The sequence below is a fragment of the Pan troglodytes genome, chromosome 16 (assembly GCF_028858775.2).
Source record: "Pan troglodytes isolate AG18354 chromosome 16, NHGRI_mPanTro3-v2.0_pri, whole genome shotgun sequence".
Lineage (NCBI taxonomy): Eukaryota > Metazoa > Chordata > Mammalia > Primates > Hominidae > Pan > Pan troglodytes.
Window position 1 is genome coordinate 32,194,512 of NC_072414.2, and position 21,255 is coordinate 32,215,766.

Here is a 21,255-nt window from a genome sequence, read left to right on the forward strand (position 1 = left end):
TTTTATTTTTTGTGAGACGAGGTCTCACTGTTGCCCAGGCTGGTCTCGAATTCCTGGACTCCAGCAATCCTCCCGCCTTGGCCTCCCAAAGTGCCAGGATTAAGGCACGAGCCACCACGCCCAGCCTGAAAACCCGTTTTCCTGAGGGAAAACTGTTCTGGAAGTCAACAGCAGAGTCCCTTGCCAGGGCCACTTCTAATACTGATGAGATTCTGGCCTGTGCTCCCCTCCCTCATATCTTGTGTAGCATTGTGACTAGAGATTGGGTAAAAAGGGAAGACCCTGCCAAATGTTGCCCACCTGCTACCCTCTCCGGCTGTCTGCTGACGTTGGCCACTTGAGTCTCTTGTCACTGTGCCCACCCTTGGCCCCTGCCAGCATCCTCCACACACCTTGCCCACAGGAGGACAGCTGGAGCAGGGCCACAGGGGAGGGCATGCAAGGGACCTATCTGACAAGGCCCTGAAACTTCCTTCCCACTGAGGACCCCAGGACTTGACCTAGTCATCCCCCACTTTGCTGCCAATACTTTGGGAGCAGGCAGATGTCCAGGAAGCGTCTGTTCCTCTGTACCCTCCCTGCCAAGGAAGGAGCTTGAGAAAAATCTCTTGAAGGTAGAGCCCCTGCTTCTGGCCTAGCTCTCCTGGAGGCGCAGGGCTGACGAGTGCCGCCAAGGTAAGACCAGCTCTGGAGTGTGGGATATACAGGCCTTCAGTGGCAACACCTGCTCATTAATCAAGCCCTTCCTTTCCGGAACCTGCCCTGGCTTGGGATGGTGGGAAGGAAGGAGAACAGAATCTGTTCCTCCCTTCCTGGCCCTGCGGTGAGAGGCGCTGACTAGTGTCGGTGGGTGGAGACAGGCCCATCAGAAGGCCTGAGTGAGGCACCCTCTGTACATGCAGCACAAGCGGGTGTGGAGTGTGGGGAAGCATCTAAAGATCTAGAAAAATTTGGCAGCAAAGGAATTTTACCCACACACTGGAGCCCTAGGCTTTGTTTCTAAAAGTTTTTATTATTCTTTAGGAAAACTTGGGAAGCACTGGTTTATGAAAATTTTTAGAACTTCATTGCTACATGGCCTTTCCAAACACATCCCCAGATGGTTTCTTTAAAACCATGCAGTGGGACAAGGTTGATATAAACAGTTGTTCCAGCTGAATCCAACTCACCAAAACGGTGCAGGTGAGGCAAATTACTTTTGAGACTGCAAGTACTGTATATGTCCATTAACAAAAACACAGTAAAAGACTTTAAGAAATTGTAAGGACACTGGCTTGACTGATTCATGCGGCTGCAAATCCCTGGGAGCCAAGATTCAAAGGCAGAAATGTCTGTGGTGACAGCACCACCACTGCCTTTGACCAAATTACAGATCTGTCACACTCAGAGCTTGCTGCTAGCATGGGGCTGCCATCGGCAGCAAAGGGAACTTCATGGGTCTGTGAGGAGGAACAGCTGAGTTCCTGACTGCCTTTAATTTTCTCTGAGGCTTTGCTGAGTCACCTAATCTCTTGGGGCTGTGGTTTTCTCACCTGTAGAAGGAGGGACAGGGCTGATATCCCTAGAGTGCCTTTCAGCTCTGGGATTCACGCATTCTAAGGAGGGTGGCTAGAGCACAGAACCTCTAAAGATGTTCATTCATTCCTTCAACAAAGTTTACATGAGCACCTGCCATGTGCTAAGCACCAGGGCCGACCACTGGCCCAAAAACGCAGGCATCTGCTGACCTGCCCACTGCAGCAGCAGCCATACCTTTGCAGGCCGGTGGAGCCCCCCTTTCTACAGCCTGTGGAAAAAATGGTTCTAAATTTGCAGATCCTCTCATCAAATCAGGAAGTCAAGAAACATGATAGAATAGAGGAACTGGTCTCAGTTTGCACAGGCCATCAGTTTCACAAGACAGGAATCGAATATCAACAATGGCTGATTATCACACTCAGGAATTGAAAATAATTAGAAAAAGAGGCAAAGATGCTGTGGCAATCATTGGCTGGTCCCCTTTGGTCTCCAGCACCCATTCCCCTTTGGTTTAGTAACAGCACCCTAACTTTCCTCCCTATATCGTGTGATAACAGAAGCACTCTCTCCAGGATACCCTCCCTGAGAGACAGGCATATGACCTGAGCCAGCCAATCAGACTCCTTCCCTGCAAGGATGCACTAGGTGGACAGCATGGTGGGAGCATCTCTCATCCAGGCAGGGGTGATCTGTGGGACTGCAGTCAGTCCTGATGCTTAGAGACCCCAGGACTGCCGTAGCTTCTGTCCTGGACTTGATTCTCCAGGCTAACAGAGAACCTGACTGATGCAGATTCAGGAGAGCTGGTTTGTTTAGTTCTCAGTTCCTTTCATGAAATGGCTATTATCTCTGCTAGCTACTATAGCAGAAATCTGGAAAACATGATTTTTCTTGATTTATGAAATTGTTGATGTTTCTTCAGGAATTTCCGCCTGCTTCTCATAAACTGGCAGAAACTTAGAAATGTTACATTTCTTAAAGAGAGTCATTGTAATTATTATCTGAATAAGATGATAGTGTTTTGAATTTAACGTAATAAACTCTAACTCCTGCCTTAGTGCCTTCACATCTTCATGTTGCCCCTCCCTCTAACAACATTTCTGAAAATTTGAAAGACATGAAGGAAGAAAAAGTGTTTTCCATATCCCCACATTGCCTTAAAGTGGACTTTGCAGAGGAAAATGTTCAAATATACAAGTTTTAGGTACTCTTCATAGCTCTTGGTTTTCTATTATTAGGGTTTGTTTGTTTGTTTCTTTTGAGACTGAGTCTCGCTCTGTTGCCCAGGCTGGAATGCAATGGCGCAGTCTGCTCACTGCAATCTCCACCTCCCGGGTTCGAGCAATTCTCCGCCTCAGCCTCCTGAGTAGCTGAGATTACAGGTGCCCACCACCACACCCGGCTAATTTTTGTATTCTTAGTAGAGACGGGGTTTCACCATGTTGGCCAGGCTGGTCTCGAACTCCTGACCTCAGGTGATCCACCCACCTCGGCCTCCCAAAGTGCTGGGATTACAGGCGTGTGCCACTGCGTCTGGCCTATTATTCGTTTTAAAAACATACATTCCTTTATTTTTACTTTTGTATTGTTTAAATACAACAGTACATGTTCACTGAAACAATGCAAGAGTGTAGAAAGTCCAAAGAGAAAGACCCCTCTCACCACCACTCCTATTTCCAAGGATAACCACATTGACAGTTTGCGGTTTAAACATACAGATATAGAAATATCTTTAAATAAAAAAACTTATATGAGATTATGCCATCTCATTTTCAAGTTAACATTGATCAACCTGGTCTTTTTGCTCAACTATCATGGTCATCCTTCCTCATACATACATATGTACATACATACCGGTACACACATAGCTGGTACATACATACCGACTGACCAAACTCATTCATTTTAAGGCTGCAGATACTTCATTGCATGGGGATGTACCATCCAGTATAGATCTGTCACTCAATTAATCTGCCCAATTGATGCACATTTTGGTGGCTTCAAATTCTTTGCAGTTACAAACAGTGCTACCGTGAATATTCTTATACAAATATCTTCAAGCCGATGTGCAACTATTTCTTAACTTGGATTCCTAGAAGTGCATTTGCTGGATCAAGTACATACACATTTTGAAATTTTGGTCAAGACTGTAAAATTGCCCTCCAAGAAGACTGTACCAATTCACTCTCCCACCTGCCATTTTTTTTTCACTGTATAATGACAGGGAGTGGTATATCCCTTTTGTTTTAGTTTGCATTTCCTGGATCATCCCTTAGTGAGACAGAGCAGAAGTGGATTATTTATAAGTTTACACACAAAATTACATTGAGATACAAAAAGAAGAAAAATACAGAGTTCCTCTCCAAAAGGAACTGATAACCTAGTTTAAAGGGAAAATGTTTCATATTGACCACAAATTGAATTTTTTTTTTCTTTTGAGACAGAGTCTCGCTCTGTCGCGCAGGCTGAAGTGCAGTGGCACAATCTTGGCTCACTGCAACCTCCGCCTCCCGGGTTCAAGCAATTCTCTCCTGCCTCAGCCTCCCAAGCAGCTGGGATTACAGGCACGTGCCACCACGCCCAGCTAATTTTTGTATTTTTAGTAGAACGGGGTTTCACCGTGTTGGCCAGGCTGGTCTCGATCTCTTGACCTCATGGTCCACCCGCCTCAGCCTCCCAAAGTGCTGGGATTACAGGCGTGAGCCACCGTGCCTGGCCACAAATTGAAATTCTTATGTTTAATGCCATGACATCTAATACTGCGTTCAATCAAAATGTCTACCCATGCAGCTTGAGACCTTTGCACAGAAGGTGCCTAGGGTCAAGATTTGGGAAGATTAATCTGCCACCAGTGGAGGGGTGGATAAAAACTAATGTTTATTGGGATCAAGATGAGCAGTCTCTGTGCCAGAAACTTTATTCATTTAATTTCCACAGCCCTGTGAGGCAGGTGAAATCATCCCCATTTTATGGATGAGGAAATTGAAGTTCAATTGGTTCAATAACATGCCAAAGGTCACTCAACTGATGAACAGTGGAGCTGAGATGCGGAAGACTGAAGACTCAGAGCCTGGACTTTTAACCAAACACTACATGGCTTCGCTACAGAAGAAAGTTAGAAAGAGTTTTCAAAAATAAAATGTAGAGCCAAGTGCCACCTTGAATATAAGGGACTGGGGGACGGGAAGAGGCAAGAACTCCCAGGCTTCCCTCTGGCTGTCAATAGCCAGTGGGTCCTGGCAGTGGGAGCTGGGCCATCAGAGGTGGCGCCTGAAGTGGGGCAGGCACAAAATGGGTTTTGGGGCAAGCATTTGCCCAGGTGATGGTCAAAGCCACAGAAAAAGGGTGTTTTGATGGAGTGGTGGCTGAGTGTGGGGAGAGATGAGCAGGGGACAAAGCCTGAAGTTTGGGCAGCCCACGATTGGACACTAGGAGAAGAAAAAGAACCAGTGGAGGAGACACTGAGGCTAGGGATGGGGAGGGCACTGTGGAAGGCTGGGCTCCACCTGGCGCTCCGGGGAGCTGGCAGGGGGGCACATCAAGGAGCTCAAGCTGCCTCACCAGCAAATGCCTCTGTTTCTGACCAGGGGCAATGAAATAAAGGGACCCGGTTGAGTAACTGGTTTCTGGTCCCTGCCAGCCCAGGAAGCCAGCACCCACCCTGCCTTACATCCCATGTGCCACTCTCAGCCTTCGAAGGAAAACCAGCTGAGACCAGCACCTGCCAGGTCTGAATGCGCAGCTTCAAGTTCTGGGGGGTGGGGGTGGGGGTGAGCCAAGGAGGTCTGGCTTCTCTAGGGCAAGGGTAGGAAGGACAGCAGGGAGGCTCACCCTGAGCCCGGCAGGCAGCCCTTCCTCCTCCTCCCCTTCAGCAAAGAAAGGCAGATAAAAACGTGTTTTTATAAATAGCTCCAGCCCCAGCTGATTTGTAAATTCAGTGGGTTTTTTGTGTCAATGACATCACCTTCCTCCCCATGGCAACCCCCGACGATATCAAAATTGCCAAGCAACGTTGGAGCAGCTCGGCGCCCCAAACGAGCAGGTCGATGCCTGAGGATTTAATGGAGAAATCCCAAAGTGAGCCGGGGCGCACGGTGGAGGAGGGGCGCGCCGCAGCCGGGGCCGCTGGGCCCTGATGGGCGGGAGCGGGGTGGAGCGGCCTCGCCTGCCAGGCAGCCCTGGGCGCTGGGCTCCGCGGCCACACTCTGGAGACAGCCACGGTCCAGGCAGGTGGGGGAGGGCGCTGCTCCCGTCCTGATGTGCCAGGAGCCGCCAGCAGCCATCCAGGTGACTAAGCCGGCCCACTAGCACTGAGTCACCGCCCGCCTCGAGCTGTTCTTGCTTCTCCTTTGCATCTGATTATTTTGGGAGCTGGAAACTTGGAGCTGCACCTGAGTCCCGCCCCTTCTAGCTCTCCCCTCCCTACCTTGGGCTCCAGGAAGATGGGACTTGCTGTGAGTCTGCTGCCACCCCCTAAAGATATGGAAGACGCTGTGGGGGCCAGAAGTGCCCGGGGGGCTGTGGCAGCAGGCAGAGTGCAATAGCAGATATGGTGGTCAGGCTGCCCGTGTGTGTCCTCTGGAGGTGTTGGGACAGAAGGGCAGTCTTGTCCAAGCTGACTGGAGTCCTCCCGGGCTGGCTCTGAACTCATCTCCCACGGGGATGTTTCTGTAAAGGAGTGGCTTCTGGGGTCGGAGTGGCATTTGGAGAGCGAGGCTGGATTGGCTTAGGCTGGCCTGGGCAGGTAGGTGGCTCTGTGTTGGGTGTGGACCCACGTGTGTGTGAGTGCGAGAGTGTGTAAGCCAGTGTGTGTGCCGTCCCCCTGCTGGGGACAGCAGCTGGGTCCAGCAGAGAGCTGGCTGGGGGATTGACAGGAGTTTATCCTAACTGATGCTGGGTGGGCACAGGCCCTGAGATGGGCGTCAGGGAGAGGGGACGCCAGACACACGGCCTGAGCAGGGTGAGGAGCAGCTGCCAGCCCTGGCAGGCCCAGGCCCTGTCTGGGTGCACAGGACAGAGACACAGCAAGATGCCCAGGTAGGAAGCCGTCCGGAGGGGCTGGCCAGGATGAGAGCCCATCACTGGGGGGCTGGACAGCCCATCAGCTGCCCCTTCATTCTGGCAGGCCTGGGTACCAAGGAAACAGCTTCCTACCAAGAACCATGTCACTCTCTTATGCAGGGCCAGTCAGCACCCATGTGCGTCTCTGCTGAGCTCACAGGGACACATTCAGTGAGAAGGGTGCTGGCCAGGGCATGGCTTCCCCATGATCAGGACCCAGCGGGTGCCACCCTCAAGCCCCTGGTCCCCACAGGGCATGCCCCAGTGTGTGTCAGGAGGAGGGGGGAGGTCCCTTATCCCCCACACAGCTGGCAGCTTTGCGGGCACCAGTGAGTAAGCTGCCAGAGGGAGGGAGGCTGTGTGCCCACAGTGGCAGGACAACACCAACCAGGAGCCTTCAAGAGAAGAGGCTGGGTGAGAAAAGCACTGAGGTTTTCTTTTCCTTTTTTTTTTTTTTTTTTTTCTATTTTGCCTGAAGGGAGTGCCGCTTCCTGGGCTAGAGACAAGCACCAGCCTGCAGTGGAGAACGCAGGGCCCCGCTGCCCAGAAGGAGCAGCCACGGTAAGGTCCCCACTGCCGCCGCGTGTTCCGGATTCCTGGGCTAGGGACGGGGGTGCCACGGTGTCCAGGCTGCCTCCCACCTGGGACAGGGAGGCTAACTCCACAGCTGTGGGTTCCTGGGTCAAGGGGCTCCACTCCCCACCCAGCCTGCCACCTTCTTTCCAGATTGCTTGTGAAACAGTCCAATCCCAGCTGGACCCTGGCTTCCTAGCTAGAGGGAGAGGTGCTTGTTTCTGCTCTTCCTGCCCCAGCTGGGCCAAGCCAGTGCCACCAGGACACCCCTATCCAAGGCCCCTCTCACTTTACCACCTCTGGGACATTTCCCTTGTGTATTCATTCCACAAATATTTAGGGAGCACTGCTGGTTCCCAGGCTCCAAGTCACACCCTTTGGCTTGGTTTGACCTGGCACAGATTCTGACTCTGAAACTCAGCATCAGGGCAGGTTCAGGGAGCTGCCTGGCCAAGCACGGTCACTCCTCACAGGCCTTGGTCTCCCCACCCCTGCTGCAGGGTGGATGACCTGGTCAGCTTTGGGGACATCGGGCCCAGTGAGCTCGGGTTTATAAAGCACTGGGCCCCACCGGGAAGCAAGGCTAACATCCTGCGGTCTCCAGTTATCCTTTCCCTGGCATTGTACACCAAGAGGTTTGTGCCGTTCTGCTTGGGGTCTTCCTGAGGCTGGTTCTGGTGGGAACTGGGCTGCAGGAGGAGAGGATGAGCTTAGGAGCCGTGTGGCCCCCAGGCCTGGTGGGCCTGGGACTCAGCCCCACGGGAGCTCATCTAGCTGGGGTTGAGGCCTTTGGGGCAAGCAAGGAGTCCCCTCTGCAGGCAGGCTTCCCTGGCGGTTGTCCTGGCCCAGGCTTGGAGGTGGCACCTGGGAGCCCTAGTGACAGAGCGCCTGGTCAGGGAAGGGTCGGCACCAGAGGCAAGCCCTTCTGGGAGCAGCTGATTTGGATGGAAGCTCTGTGCACCTGAGAGGGGGAGTGTGGGGACTGCACGGCCTGTCCAGTGCCCCGAGGACAAACTGATGCTTTGTGAGTGCTCTGGGCCCTCCCGGACTTGCCAGACACAGGGAGGGTGCAGTGGGTGGGGTCTCCAGCCAAGGAAAGCCCGCTCTGTGCACAACTCCTAAGGATGACCAAAAACCCTGCCCTGGAGGAGCACATGTGCTCAGAGTCAGGAGGAACCCATAAGTGTCTCTCATGCCAGTGAATTCCCACACCTGGCTCCTGGATGAGGAGAATGACCCAGCTGTGGGGGTATCTCATGCTGCCTCACAAAAGGTGACTCTGTGCCTAGGAGTCTTCCATGCATGCAGAGCTGAGCAGGGGCTGCTGCCCAGTTGGGGTCAGAGGGGCGGAGGCTGTCGAGCACTAGGTAGACAGCAGGCCAGCAGCGGGCAGCAGGTTGGGCCAGGAGGGAGCAGAGAGTAGGGGCCAGGGCAGGCTGAGCAGGAAAGGAAAAGGCTGCCTGGGGTCCTGAGGGCTCAGGGAGGACTCCAGACAGCTGGCCTTCTTATGCCAGCCCGCTTCTGTGGGAGAGGCCCTCTGCATAGGTGACTGGGCAGGGAAGAGGCTAAGACACTGAAAGATTGAATTCCTCACCCAAATGGCCCAGAGATGCCCACCGCACACAGTGTCCTGGGTGCAGAAGGCAGGAAGGACTCATGGGAGGCTGTCCTGTGGACTGAAGCAGAAAGTCCTTCCCGTAAGATGCGCTCGTCGCCCTGAGCAGGAAGGCCCAGGCTGCGGAAGCAGTGCCTGAGACCTGAGCAGCAGGAAGGATACCAGTAAAGCTCATCAGGAGGCATCTGGCCGCCTGCACCTACCGGGCCTCAAGGAGAGAGCTTATTTCTGGGAGCCTCCTTGGTAGCAAGAGGTGGACTAGCCAGCAGGTTGGGGAGGAGCATTGCAAATGGAAGCTTCTGAGGGCAGAATGAGTTCTGAACTTGCTGAAGCCAAGGCTGGCCCTCCTGCCCAGGGCGAGCAGTCTGCCTGGGCCTGGGAAGTTGTCCCCTTCTGAGGAGGTGCCCTCCACCCCACCAGAGCTCAGCCCTAGGGCCCAGGAAGGGCTAAGGCGAGAAGAGTGAGATGTGAGATAAAGGGGACTGTGTCTCTTCCTGGCAGGGTGTGGGGTCCAGGCAGCACCTTGTTCTGGCGCACAGGCTGCCAAGCAGATGACAGCCATGGCCTGACTACTAGGTGCAAGCACTGGTGGCAGGAAGAGGGGGTGGACAAAGCAGGACAGAGCTCTTGCCTTGGGGATGCTCATAGCCCTGCAGCAGAGCAGTGGAAAGGAAAGCTGAGCTGAGCGTGGGGCCAACCGCGCCAGAAACAAGCGGAGCCACAAAGCCACCATCAGCCCCCGGGGTGGCTTCGTCCTTTTGCCCACTCTGGGTCCGACTCATCGCTCAAGTTGGCAGCCATGACCCATCCAGCCCAGATAATTTATAAATTTACACCGATACTGGGCAACGGTTCTTAACATAGAACTTTATAAAGATGGACAAAAAAGATAAGTTGAGAATGACAAACAAAGGAAGAAGCAGCTTCTATCTGCAGTTGCAGGAGGAGGTGAAGGCTCGGGGAGATAGACCAGGGCGGGAAGAGGGAGGATGGTGATTGGTTAACATGAAGTCAGCAGCATGAGCCTCAGGCCCGGTGCTGCCTCTTCCTGGTGACTCAGGCAAGTTACTTCATGTCTCTGGGTCTCAATTTCCTCTCCTGTCCAACAGAGATAATTATAGTACCTATGAGTTAGGGTTGTTGAGAGGATTAAATAAGATAATAAGTGAATGCTCTGAATGGCATGACTGGCACATACGTACATGTTCAGCAAGAGATAACTATTATCACCGTGATGATAACTGGTGTCAGAGGAACAAAGTGCCAGGAGAGACCATACCTTGTTCAGGGGAATCAGGAAAGGCTTCACGGAGGAGGTGACTTTGAAAGAACCCACCTCTGAGGAGAAACAAAAGCTCTCAGAATGCCCAGGAAAGCTGGGAAGAAACAATAATGCCAGGTCTATTTTTTTCCCAAATAGCATATTGTTTGTCCACTGAGGCTTTCTAAGGAATAACTTGAGACTCCTCTTTCTGGGGTCTAGACTTGGAGGTCTTGAGGACTTGAAGTGGGCTGCCCCTAGTGAAGGGATCGAGAGCCGGGCTGTGGCCCTGGCCCTACTCCTTTTGGGGACTGGAAGCTTTTTTCACATGCTGGTCCTAACTGCATGAGGAACTGTGTTCTGCTGAGCCCCATCTAAAGCATACACTTGGTGATGTGGCAGGCAGAGGGGCCAGACGGGGCCACGGCAGGCTCCTGGATCACTCTGGCAAGTAGCTTAGAAATGCCTAGTAATCGTGGGCAAGGTGCAGTGGCTCACGCCTGTAATCCCAGCACTTTGGGAGGCTGAGGTGGGCAGATCACAAGATCAAGAGATCGAGACCATCCTGGCCAACATGGTGAACCCCGTCTCTACTAAAAAATACAAAAAATTAGCTGGATGTGGTGGCACGTGCCTGTAGTCCCAGCTACCTGGGAGGCTGAGGCAGGGGAATTGCTTGAACCCAGGAGGCGGAGGTTGTACTGAGCTGGGATCGTGCCACTGCACTCCAGCCTGGCCACAGAGCAAGACTCTGTCTCAAAAAAAAAAAAAAAAAAAAAGGCCAGTAATCGTGAGGTTGCATCTCAGAGACTTTTGTTTTCTCTTTTTTTCTTTTTATTTTTTTTTGAGACAGAGTTTTGCTCTTGTTGCCCAGGCTGGAGTGCAGTGGCACCATCTTGGCTCTCCGCAACCTCCGCCTCCCTGGTTCAAGCGATTCTACTGCCTCAGCCTCCCAAGTAGGTGGGATTACAAGCACCCACCACCATGCCCGGCTGATTTTTGTATTTTTAGTAGAAACGGGGTTTCACTGTGTTGGCCAGGCTAGTCTCGAACTCCTGACCTCAGGTGATCCGCCGACCTCAGCCTCCCAAAGTGCTGGGATTACAGATGTGAGCCACCACACCCAGCCTGCTTTTTCTACAAAGGATTATCTGTTCTATGAATTTAGGAAAAGTAATCCTAAAGCTTATTCACCTAAGAAAAACAAGGCAACCCCAGAGCATGACAGGCTTTCTTGGGCTGGGGGAACTCACATGTGAAAAAACAGGTTCCCTCATAACTACATGAGAGGCCACAACTGCTTTGGCCCCAGCAAAGGGACACCTCTGCTGGCCAGCATTTCCTACAAAACCTCATCACGATACATCAGGCAGGGCAGAGACCCAAGTATTCACATAGGGCCAGTGATGACTTTTTTTGCACACCTGTGGATTCTCCGTGGCAACCTATTCCCCAAAAGTGCTGCCTCGGTCAGCCAATCCCAGTGTCTCTCTGCCTAGGCAACAATCTCTTGTGCTCTTGTCTGCCCACAGCCTCCATGCACTCAGCTCCTTGGGCCTCTTGCTAAGGGGCTGGAAGCAGAGCTGTGTCCTTCAGGCTGTCAAGGACCTGGTGAGGGATCCTCTGGGTGTCCAGGGAAGCAGTTTCAGAAAGCTCAGTTCAACTGGTGCTGTATTTTGATCTCTGATCCCAGTGCAGCGGGGACCAGCCTACTCAACTCAGTGCAGACAGCAACAAACCAGTCACCTTGCCCAAGACCTCCTGCTGCCTGCCTGCCTGCCTGCCTGGTGACCAGGACTCCTAAAGGCTGCAGCAGCAGCAGCAGAGTTAAAACTTTAAAACTGGGAGGACTGGTTCTGTGGCTCAGCTTCCTGGCCTGGAGAGGCTCTAGCCTCCATTTTCTTTCTTTCAGCTTATGGAATTGTGCAAGAAAGCACAGAGGGTGGAGGGAGCGAGGGGACCAGTTATGCCACAGCCTCCTGCACCACCAGAGCACAGTCTCAGGTCAGCAAAGAGGAGCTCTGAGGAGGAAAAGGCTGCCCCAGGAAAGAGCTGGCCATCTCAGATTGCTGTAGCACATTCAAGCCAAAGGGAGTCCCCGGAGGATGTTTCGTCCAGCCCCCATAATTTTAGAGCGGGAAACAGAGGTCCAGAGAAGGAAAGTGGGTCCTGAGGCCACACAGCTAACTAATGGCAGAGTCAGTTTCCAGCCCAGGGATCCCCAACTGCCTGCCCAGCACTCTTGCTACCCAGGCTGAACCCCCACCCGCGTGCTACCAAGGGGCCCATGCAGGAGCAGGCAGCAGCCACTGGGTAACTTGATGGCTTGGGAGAGGCGGCCTGGCCTGACACATTGGGAGGCTGGGCAGGTCCCCCCGCCTTGCTCCTATTGTGCTATTTGGGTGCCTCCTGCCATCCCCCTGCATTCTGCTAGACCTGAAACCACAGCCCAGCCCACGCTTGTCAGTCAAGTGCTTCCCGAGGATAAACTTTGCACACAGCACCCAGGCCACTCTTGGGGACCCGGCCACTCTCTGTTGAAGAGATCTAACTAATTTATAAATTGATTGATTGAAGTTCTTTTTGTCCCAGGTAACTTCATGTCTTAGGCCAAAGAAGGGAGTCATGATGAGTGCCAGAGATGAAACGGAGATTCTGGGGCAAAGGGTAGGGGAGGCACCTGGGAGGCCCTGTTCTTCAGGTGATCTTCTCACTAGTGTAGACTTTTGACCCCAGGCAGACATTTACAGGTCCAATAGCCACCATCAGAGGTCAGTTCCCAGAAGCAGGAGGCCTGTCACTTGTCACCAGTCACCAGGCCCAAGCTAGACAAGAAGACTTTTTCTATTCCACTAGAGTGGATCTTGCTGATGATGTGTCTGGGATCCAGAAAGGTGGGGAGAAGTAGAGGTCTCAGCTCCTGGGGAGGGATGGAGCCAGCCCCGGGGGAAGAATGCAAGGCCGCCAGTGAGCAGGCATTCAGGGCTCCTGTCGAGGAGAGGTGGTCAGGACAGGAGGAGGGGCTGCCTCATGGATGATGAGGTCCATCATCCTAGCAGAGGCTGTTGTACCAGCCACTGACGAGGGTGTGGCAGTGGTGTTACCAGAACCCTGCTATGTCAGCGTTCAAATAAATGTCCCAGCAGGCCAACCACCCCTGCAGCAGTCAAGGGGTTCTGTCCGGTGTGTGCCAGAATGCTAGGGAAGAGAGGACCCTGAGAAGGATGGCAGCATGGCACAGACACGCCATGTGGCAGTTAGACAGGTCATGCCTTCTGACCCAGGGCACATGCAGAGGTCCACAGACTCTGAGGCCAGCTAGTTAGTGTTCCCAGGGGGCTGCAGAGCCCAGAGGCTGTGAGTTTTGTGCATCTGGAGCTAAGGTGTTCTGCCCAAAGTGTTGGAGGTGGGCCTCAGGCAACAAATACCCTGCTTCCTCACACCCCCTTTTCTTCCTTGGAGCTTGGGCCTGGGCCCTCACCTAGTCAGGCACAGGCCTCCACTCCCCCACACTCACCTGTCCTTCCTGAAAGTCAGCCACTGGGCTCCACGCAGGGGTGTCACAGTCAGAGCCCTGCTCCAGCCTCAGACCTGGGGCAGTCACTGGAAGCTCAGAAGAGAGAAGACAAGACAATGAAAGTTTCCCATTCAAGGAGGCATCCAGCTGTTAGTTCTGCCAGCAAAAATGCCAGCCAGAGAGCTAAACTGCCAGCAAAAGATATTTGGATGGAACTTTGGAGGCCATTAAGAGCAGGCACTGCAAAGCAATTGTAGCGAAAAGATATTAAATGAATCCATCATGTCTCTAAAATGAGTGTCCTTACCACAGATCTGGCTCTTGCTGTTCCCCAGCCCTTCCCAGGGTAGCCCAGGATGCACCTGGGACGGGCGCCGCAGCCTGCAATGGTCCCTGCATCTGAGGAGCTCCTCCCAGGCCACCAGGCTCCTTGGGACTGTCAAGCAGGTTTAGCCCCCAGTGTCAGCTTGTGTTTGGGGAGGATGGTTTTATATATTCTCGTTGGCACAGGAAGCCTAGTACAGATGCAGAACCTGAGGGAAAGGCAGGCAGAGAGAGAGAGGCTCGAGGTTCTGCTGAGGCCCAGGGTATCAGCAGGACACATCTGTCCAGCAGCCGGGCGGGGACCCATGGACATTTCCAAAACACCTAACCAGGCCCTAGACAGTGCTACCCCCTGGCGCTGGGCTCTTTCCGGAACCCAGGGTGAACAGACCTGTTGGGTTGATTTAGTAGCAAGTGGTAGCCTTGTTTTCTGGACGAATCCTGGGATTCTACTCCATGGCACATCAAACCAAGCTCCAGTGTGCATGCCCAGGGTCGGGGAGGGGAGCTTTCTCCCTGGTCCCTTCTGCAGCTGTGAGGGCTGAGGGTTAAGAACCTCTCACCCCGTTTGGGGGTGCTGCTCCTCCATAGCCCTGTACCCCAATGCTCTAGACTTCATTATTCCACCACCTTCCCCAGGGAGGGAGGTACTCTTTCCATTACACGCATCAGGAAACTGAGGCCAGAGACATGCTGTAAGTCTTGCGAGGTAAGAGGGCTCCCGTCCGCAGGACTCCATGGCTCTGCAGCTAGACTCCGTCAACTTCCCTCCTGCCTGGGGACCCCAAGGGCCTGGCAGTGTCAGCTCCCTCGGCTCACACTTCCAGATGCTCGGAGGTTCAGAGGTTTGCACCTCCCTCTTGGTCCCATCAGCAGAGAGAGATGGGTGGTCCCATCAGGGTGAGGAGCAGGAAGAAGCAGGTGCTGGACAGCCTGGAGGAGAGGGGGAGGAAGGGATTTTCTCCCAAGAGTGCCTCTCTCCCAGGCTTCGGGCTCCAGGGTGAGTGGGCAGCGACCCCTCTAGGAGCCCCAGCTCCGCAGGGCTCCTCCTGCCAAGCATCCAGCACACATGCCCCCACCTCCCCGGCAGGTCCTGCTTGAGGGCCTGAGGTGACTGGGCCATCTGGGTCTGTGAAGGGCAGATGTGGGATGCAGGAACTTCAGGCAGGGTGCTGGCTTGTGGCCAGGAAAGCCTAGCACCTGATTCCTAGCAGGGAACTCAGTGACAGAGTGGGGGAACCTGAGGACCCCTCTGCCCCTCACACCCAGTGCCATGTGGGGGTCCTCAAGTGTTACACAGAAATAGGAAGGGACGGTCCTCCTACCCCCGCCCCCAGCCCTCTTGTGTCTCACGTGACAGCCTGCCTGGGCAGTGATTTTTTTTAAATACCAATGCCTTATATTAAGGTCTGAGCTGGTCTCTCCCCACTGCCTGTTCAAACATTCCATGGCACCAGCAGCCTCTAAGCAGCAGAGTTGAGAGAACCAGCTTTGGGGTCGGATACACTTCCGTTCAAATTCCAGCTCCTCCACTCAGTAACTGGCTTACTTAGTCTTTCTGGACTGGATAACAAAATACTATGGACTGGTGGCTTATAAACAACAGAAATTTATTTCTCACAGTTCTGGAAGCTGAGAAGCCCAAGAGCAAGGTGCTGGCAGATCCGGTGTCTGGTGAGGGCCTGCTTCCAGGTTCAGAGCTGGCTGTCTTTTTGCTATAACCTCACATGATGGAAAGGGCCAGGGATCTCTCTGGGGGCCTCTTTCATAAAGGCATGAATCCCATTCATGAGGGCTCTGCTTTCGTGACTTAATCACCTGCCAACAACCCCGCCTCCTAATACCCTCATATTAGTGATTAGGTTTCAACAGATGAATCTTGGGGGACATAGGTTTCAACAGATGAATCTTGGGGGGACACAAACATTCAGTCTATAGCAGTAATTATGGGACCTTCATCTGTTCTTTAACCACTCCGAGCCTCAGTTTCCTCATTTGTAAAATGCGAATAATAATTGTACAGGACTTCCATCCCAGGGTTCTTGTGAAGACTAAGGGAGGTAGCACAGGTACATAGCTTTGTACGGGGCCTGGCCCACGGGAAGCATGCCATCATTGGCAGCCATTACTATTTCTATTATTAGGGGAGGGCTGAGTCGCCCAGAGGAAGGAGTCTGAACGGAGTAAAAGAGCTTGTTAGTCGCCTTCCTCATCCCCAGAAAACTTTTCAAGTCATGGAGCAGAAAGATGCAGAGAACGGATAATGTGTTTGTCTTTCTAAACCACAAGCTGATCCCTATCTTTCCTCTTTGGCCCTAGCCCGAGCACTCAGCCCTGGCTGTTGGCACTCAGATGTTACAACAGGCCCCGACAGCCACAGGCTGAGGGATAACCGGGAAGTGCCTGCCCCACCCGATGTGCCCACCTTGCTGCCCTCCCAGACCATACTGGTCTGCCAATGCCTCTGAGATGGCACCACTCCAAGAGCCATGTCCCCCTGTGAAATGTCTGTTTTGGGTGTCTCCTCCAGAGATCCTACCCAATTTGTAGAATGGGAGTGCCTGGACAATTCCTTTAACCAGAAGGTCTGTGCCAGCAGCCAAGGCTCCTCAAAGGAGGATGTGCCTGGAGCCCCCTGTGCTCAGCACGGCAACCTGGGAACAAGGCCAGAGGGTGGCACATGGATGCTGCAGGAGACACTGTCCCCAGACTGCTCCTGACACTTCCTGTGCTGTTGTCCTCCTGGGCAGGGCTGAGCTGGGCACGGATCAGAGGAGAATAGAGAAGGGGGAGAGTCACACACAGGAATTAATCACTCAGGACCTACCCTGAATGGATGATTCAGTGTGTATCCCCAGCTGTCTCAATGTGTGGGGAGGGGGGTGGCAACGGGGCGGATCGTGCAACCCGGTGCAGCTGAACCTCATGTAGACGAGACTGGAAGTGCAGAAAACTGGTGTTGTGATGGACCTGAGGGATTCCCTAGTGTAGTCTTGTATCCAGTTCTCTGGCCTACCCAACTGACGGTTATTCTTGAATACCTCCAGTGATGGGGGACTCATTACCTCCTTGGTCAGTCTAACTTGACCCTCTGCCTCTCTCAAGGCCCCAAACCCACTGTAGCTCCCAAGGGGTGGGAGGAACCCAGGGTTTCCTAGAGTTATTCTCTATAGGGTGAGGATGGGACTTGGCTAGTCGCCATTCTAGGGTACCTAAGCCTGGATTCAAACCAAATTGAATACCAGTTCATTTCTGGTAATAATCTAACATTCATACTTTATTGTAGTTCTGTTCAAAAGTACTGCTTGGAGCTGTGATTTGGGTATATAAGGCATTTGTAGTCAAAGAAAATAATTCACATGTGCATTCATGAATCAGTAAAAATAATTTAGGGTGTCGATTCTAGGCTAGACAATATAATGCTTTCATTCTAGCTTTGGTTCATGGTTCATTTCAAATCCTCAGCAACCAATCTCTGCCACCTCCACGCAGCACATTCTGCTTCTGCAGCCAGCATTCGACCAGTGTACCCATGTCCTTGGGTAACGAATCTGTGGGGGGAGCCATTCTGGTATCACCTGGTCCCCCTCCCACTGCCCCCTCATCCGAGGCCTAGCAGTCAGCTTCCTGGGTGACCACAGGAGGTCAGAGTTTGTCTAAGCGGGTCAGGCCTACAGTATTGTCCACTCAGAGGAAAGAGAAAGAATCCGCGTGGGAAAGACACAAAGAGGAGGAGGAGGAGATGACAGAGTAAGGGGAGGAGAACAGAAACTAAATATAAATATGTGTTGGGGATGTTGGGGATGGCAGCAGGGTATGGTTAGCTGGCTGGCTCCCACACCACTGTCCCACAGCACAGAGGGCCAGCATCTGCACCTGGCACCATACTTTCCCTAGGAAAGCCGAGGTCATTGGGCTTGTGGTGCAGCCACACAGGGTACAGACCTGTTTGGGACTGGCAGGTTCCCACGGGTTGCCTGAGCTCTATTAGGTGGGCGCCTTAGAGTAAATTGTGTGAAACCAATACAGCCTATAATGCAAAAGATTGAGCCGTGAGTAGATTGATGCGTCTAAAGAATCAGTGAACAAAAATAAGTGGCCATAGTGACCTCAGTTAATCATTGAAGTCTGAGGTGCCCAACAATGATTTTTTAAATCCCTGCACTGTCCTTGGTCCCCGCTCTGTGACACTGGCAGTCACCCAGCCACCACTTGACGGCAGCCATTTGGAGTCCACATGTACTGAGTTTCCAAGCCAGAACTTCCTCAGCACTCAGCCAGCACACAGCCTTTCTCTGGGGGCCCAAGACAAGGAGAGCAAAGGTCTTCTCACTTCTTTATCTGGGGAAGAGATGAGTGATTCCTGTCCCTTCCCCTAGTATAGAAAACACCCTGTACCCCAAAAGAAACATGGCACAGAGGCAGCCAGGAGTGAGCCCCTTGGAATGGCCATTCTGATCTTAGGCAGGGACTGCTGAGGACAAGCAGAGGATGCCGACTCTGGGACAAAATCACAGGCGGAGGGGCTCCGAAACAGGCCCTAGCCGCTCTGGGGGTGCGGGTCTCCTGCCCTAGGACTCTCAGGCTAGAAAGTCCTCAGGACTCAGGACTGCGCAAGGGCTGACAAGGGAACTGGAATCCCTTAAATCCCGCTTTCCTGCCTGCGCAAGGGGCTACCCCAGCACAGTCTTGGGGCCCTGTCCACATGGGACAGATCATCCAAGGTGACAGGTTTTCCGACTCCCACGTGGGCTCTCCAGGATGTGTGGGTGGGCACACGCGGCCCGCTCAGGTCCGGGAGAGTCGGCCCGCGGCTCTGGAGCGTGCATCTGCGATGCCAGTGAACGAGGTGATTACACACAGCCGGCGCTCAGCTGGTTCTCCAGGTCGGGTCTCCGCGAGGCGGCCACTGGGCCGTGGAGCCGCAGGCAGGTCCCCGCGGCTGTGGCCAGGCCAGGGCCCGGAGGCGAAGGGCGGGCGGGAACTGGGGCCAAGCAGGTGGAGAGAGAGAGTTGAGCAGCACGGCGCCCCTCGGGCAGAGGGGCTCCTGGCCAAGGCCCCAGCGACACTTGGCAACTTCTCCCGCGCTCTGGGTTCGCCGCCGCGTCCTACCTGAGGCCACACCCTGAAATCAAAATCGCGGTCAGGTGAAGCCGGCGCTGCACCAACGTGTAAGCGCGGCCCCTCCTCGGCATTCTCGCGCCGAGGTCCCTCCCGCGGAGGGCGGGCCCGGCTCCTACGACCTCTTCGAGCGTTCCTGGGCTTCCCGCTCCGCAGGTGGGTTCCCCGGCTGCCCCGGAGGGTCGCGGCGAGAGGACGGGCCTCCCAACACGCGCAGCCCCCTTCCTGGGTGCCCATGCCCCGAAGTTCGGGACCAGCCGGCGCCAGGCGAGGGGCCTTGGGCGCAGGCATCTGGAGCTCCGCGCCCCTGGAGCGGGACCTCCCTCCGCGGGCGCCCGCCCGGCGCGGGGCATTCGCGTCCCCGAGAGGGCGCAGCAGTGGGGCCTGCGAGCTGGGGCCGGGTGGCCGCGCCGGGTCGGAGTGTGGCTGGAGAGGGGCCGCCCCGGAAGCGGTGCTGCGCCCAACGTCCCCTTCTCCCCGTAAGCCCCGCAAGGAGCCTGCCGCCTCTTGCACCTGAGCCAGGAGTTCAGTCGGGAGGCGGGCGCGGGGCGGTTCCCAGCGCCTGGACGCCAGCCAGTGGCAACACCCGCGGGAACACTTGCTACATTTGCCATAATGCATTTCTGATCTGTTTCCGCGCAGGCCTGCGGAGGACTGGCCCAGCAAGGTCCCAGGTCTTCCCTCTCCTCAGCGCCTAAGAGAGAGGCCCAGTGCGGGTGAGGAGTCGCGAGGAAGAGGCGGAAGGCGCCGGAAGGTGAGTGAGCGAGCGGCCCCCGGCCCTAGAGCCTTCTGCACCCATTTTGAAGAGCAGGCAGGGAGGGACAGTGGGCAGGCAGGTGGCCCTCCTGGGCTGGCTCCTTCCTGGTACTGCTAGGCAGCGGAGGTGGTCCCTTCCAGGTGCCGTCTCTCGATCCTTAGTGGGTGCATGTTAAGTCACTTACACCACTTTGCCCCATGGCCCCACGGTAGGCTGGTAGACGTCAAGACCTCAGATGGCCCGCCCTGCCCCCGGGCCCATCTTCAGGTCTGATGCCTGTCCTGGGTGAGGGTGTCACCGCGGCAGAGTGCAGGGAATTCATGCCGGGGAAGAGGTTCCCAAACAGGAAGGGTGGTGGCAGGCCCAGTGGCTGTGCAGGGCAGGGTGCGAGGCAGCCGTGGGAGACTCCTGCAGGAGTTACAGGTGAAGCTGCCGCTCCACACACCCCAGCCCACCGCTCATTCCCCAGATCTCCAGACCTGCTCAGGTGGCATCCGATCTGGAGTGTAGGTGCTGCTGGGAGCACTGGAGGCTAAGCCATGAAGAGCTCCCAGGGTGTAGGTTGCGTTTTCTGTATCTTGCCCCATTCTGGTGGTTTTTTTGGGGCTTTTCTGACTTGTTTTTCTGGGTGAAGGGGGCCGAGCAGGTCTGTGTCCATGCTCGTTTTTGGTGGCCGGTGTGGCATAGGTTGCCACACTGGATAAGAAAATGCCTGGTTCCATGCAAGGTGAGGTTCAGCCTGCAATGCCATGAATTCTCCTCCATAGTAGAAGACAGTGGCCGAAGACACATTTGGAACCGAAGAGAGTGGGGTTTGAATCCATCCAGACTTTGCCTTTGACTCCTTAGACAAGTTGCTTCACTTCTCTACAAACTTATAAATGGCCTCATCTGTAAAATGGGAAAGCGAATGCCTTCCTCCTCATAAGGCGGTTGTGGGGAGTAACTGCCTCATCAGCCTCCAGCTGTTATGTTGGGAAGGGCTAAGCCACTCCAAGTTCTCCCATCCTGGAGAGCTTTGAGGGCAGTCTGGCTGTTTGGCAAGCTATTGTCAGAGGGTATTAGACAAAGCAATAGGAATAAAGTAAAGGTAGGGGTCCTTGGAGGGCGAGTAGTGAGAGACCCTAATTCAGGGTCTCTGGACCTCGTGGTGACCCAGGGAAGGGGCCATTTCTGGAAGAGGATCTGGCTTGGGCATCAGAAACAGCAGCACCCCCTGCACATCACACATGTTCATGTGTTCATGGGTGACCCTGGAACCTCAACTGTTGCCTGGGACAGAGGGAGCCTCTGGCTTGAGCTTCCAGTCCCATCTCTGCTCTGCATAGCTGTGTGATCCAGGGCAGGTCATTTGACTTCTCTGGGCACTGGGCATTGTGGATGAGCCTGGAGTTTGGAGTCGGAGAGATCTGACTTTGAATCCCAGCTCCACACTTACTGTCTTGGACAATTACTTCTCTCTGAGCCTCAGTTTCTTCATCTGTAAAACAGAGCTCGCAGTAGCTGCA

At 54.2% G+C, this 21,255-nt stretch overlaps 1 protein-coding gene and 1 long non-coding RNA gene across 9 annotated transcripts in view; one reads left to right on the plus strand and one right to left on the minus strand.

The window, feature by feature from the left end:
- Positions 1 to 5,504: 5,504 nt before the first annotated feature.
- PAK6 (p21 (RAC1) activated kinase 6) overlaps positions 5,505 to 21,255 on the plus strand; it is a 38,419-nt gene continuing 22,668 nt past the window's right edge. For 2 of the 8 annotated variants that reach the window (XM_063794728.1, XM_054667362.2), the window contains exons 1-3: positions 5,505 to 5,595; positions 7,058 to 7,140; positions 19,633 to 19,744. The gene's annotated coding sequence lies outside the window, so the exon portion shown is untranslated. Of the gene's footprint in view, positions 6,263 to 6,322; positions 6,556 to 7,057; positions 7,141 to 19,080; positions 19,147 to 19,334; positions 19,470 to 19,632; positions 19,745 to 21,255 lie in introns of those variants that run through there. The other 6 variants (XM_063794727.1, XM_009428796.5, XM_510302.7 and 3 more) reach the window with 5 other exon arrangements.
- PAK6-AS1 (PAK6 antisense RNA 1) lies at positions 18,662 to 19,665 on the minus strand. Its single transcript, XR_008539537.2, has 2 exons — positions 19,113 to 19,665; positions 18,662 to 18,994 (listed from the first exon to the last, which is right to left on the minus strand). It is a non-coding gene; the product is annotated as a PAK6 antisense RNA 1 (long non-coding RNA).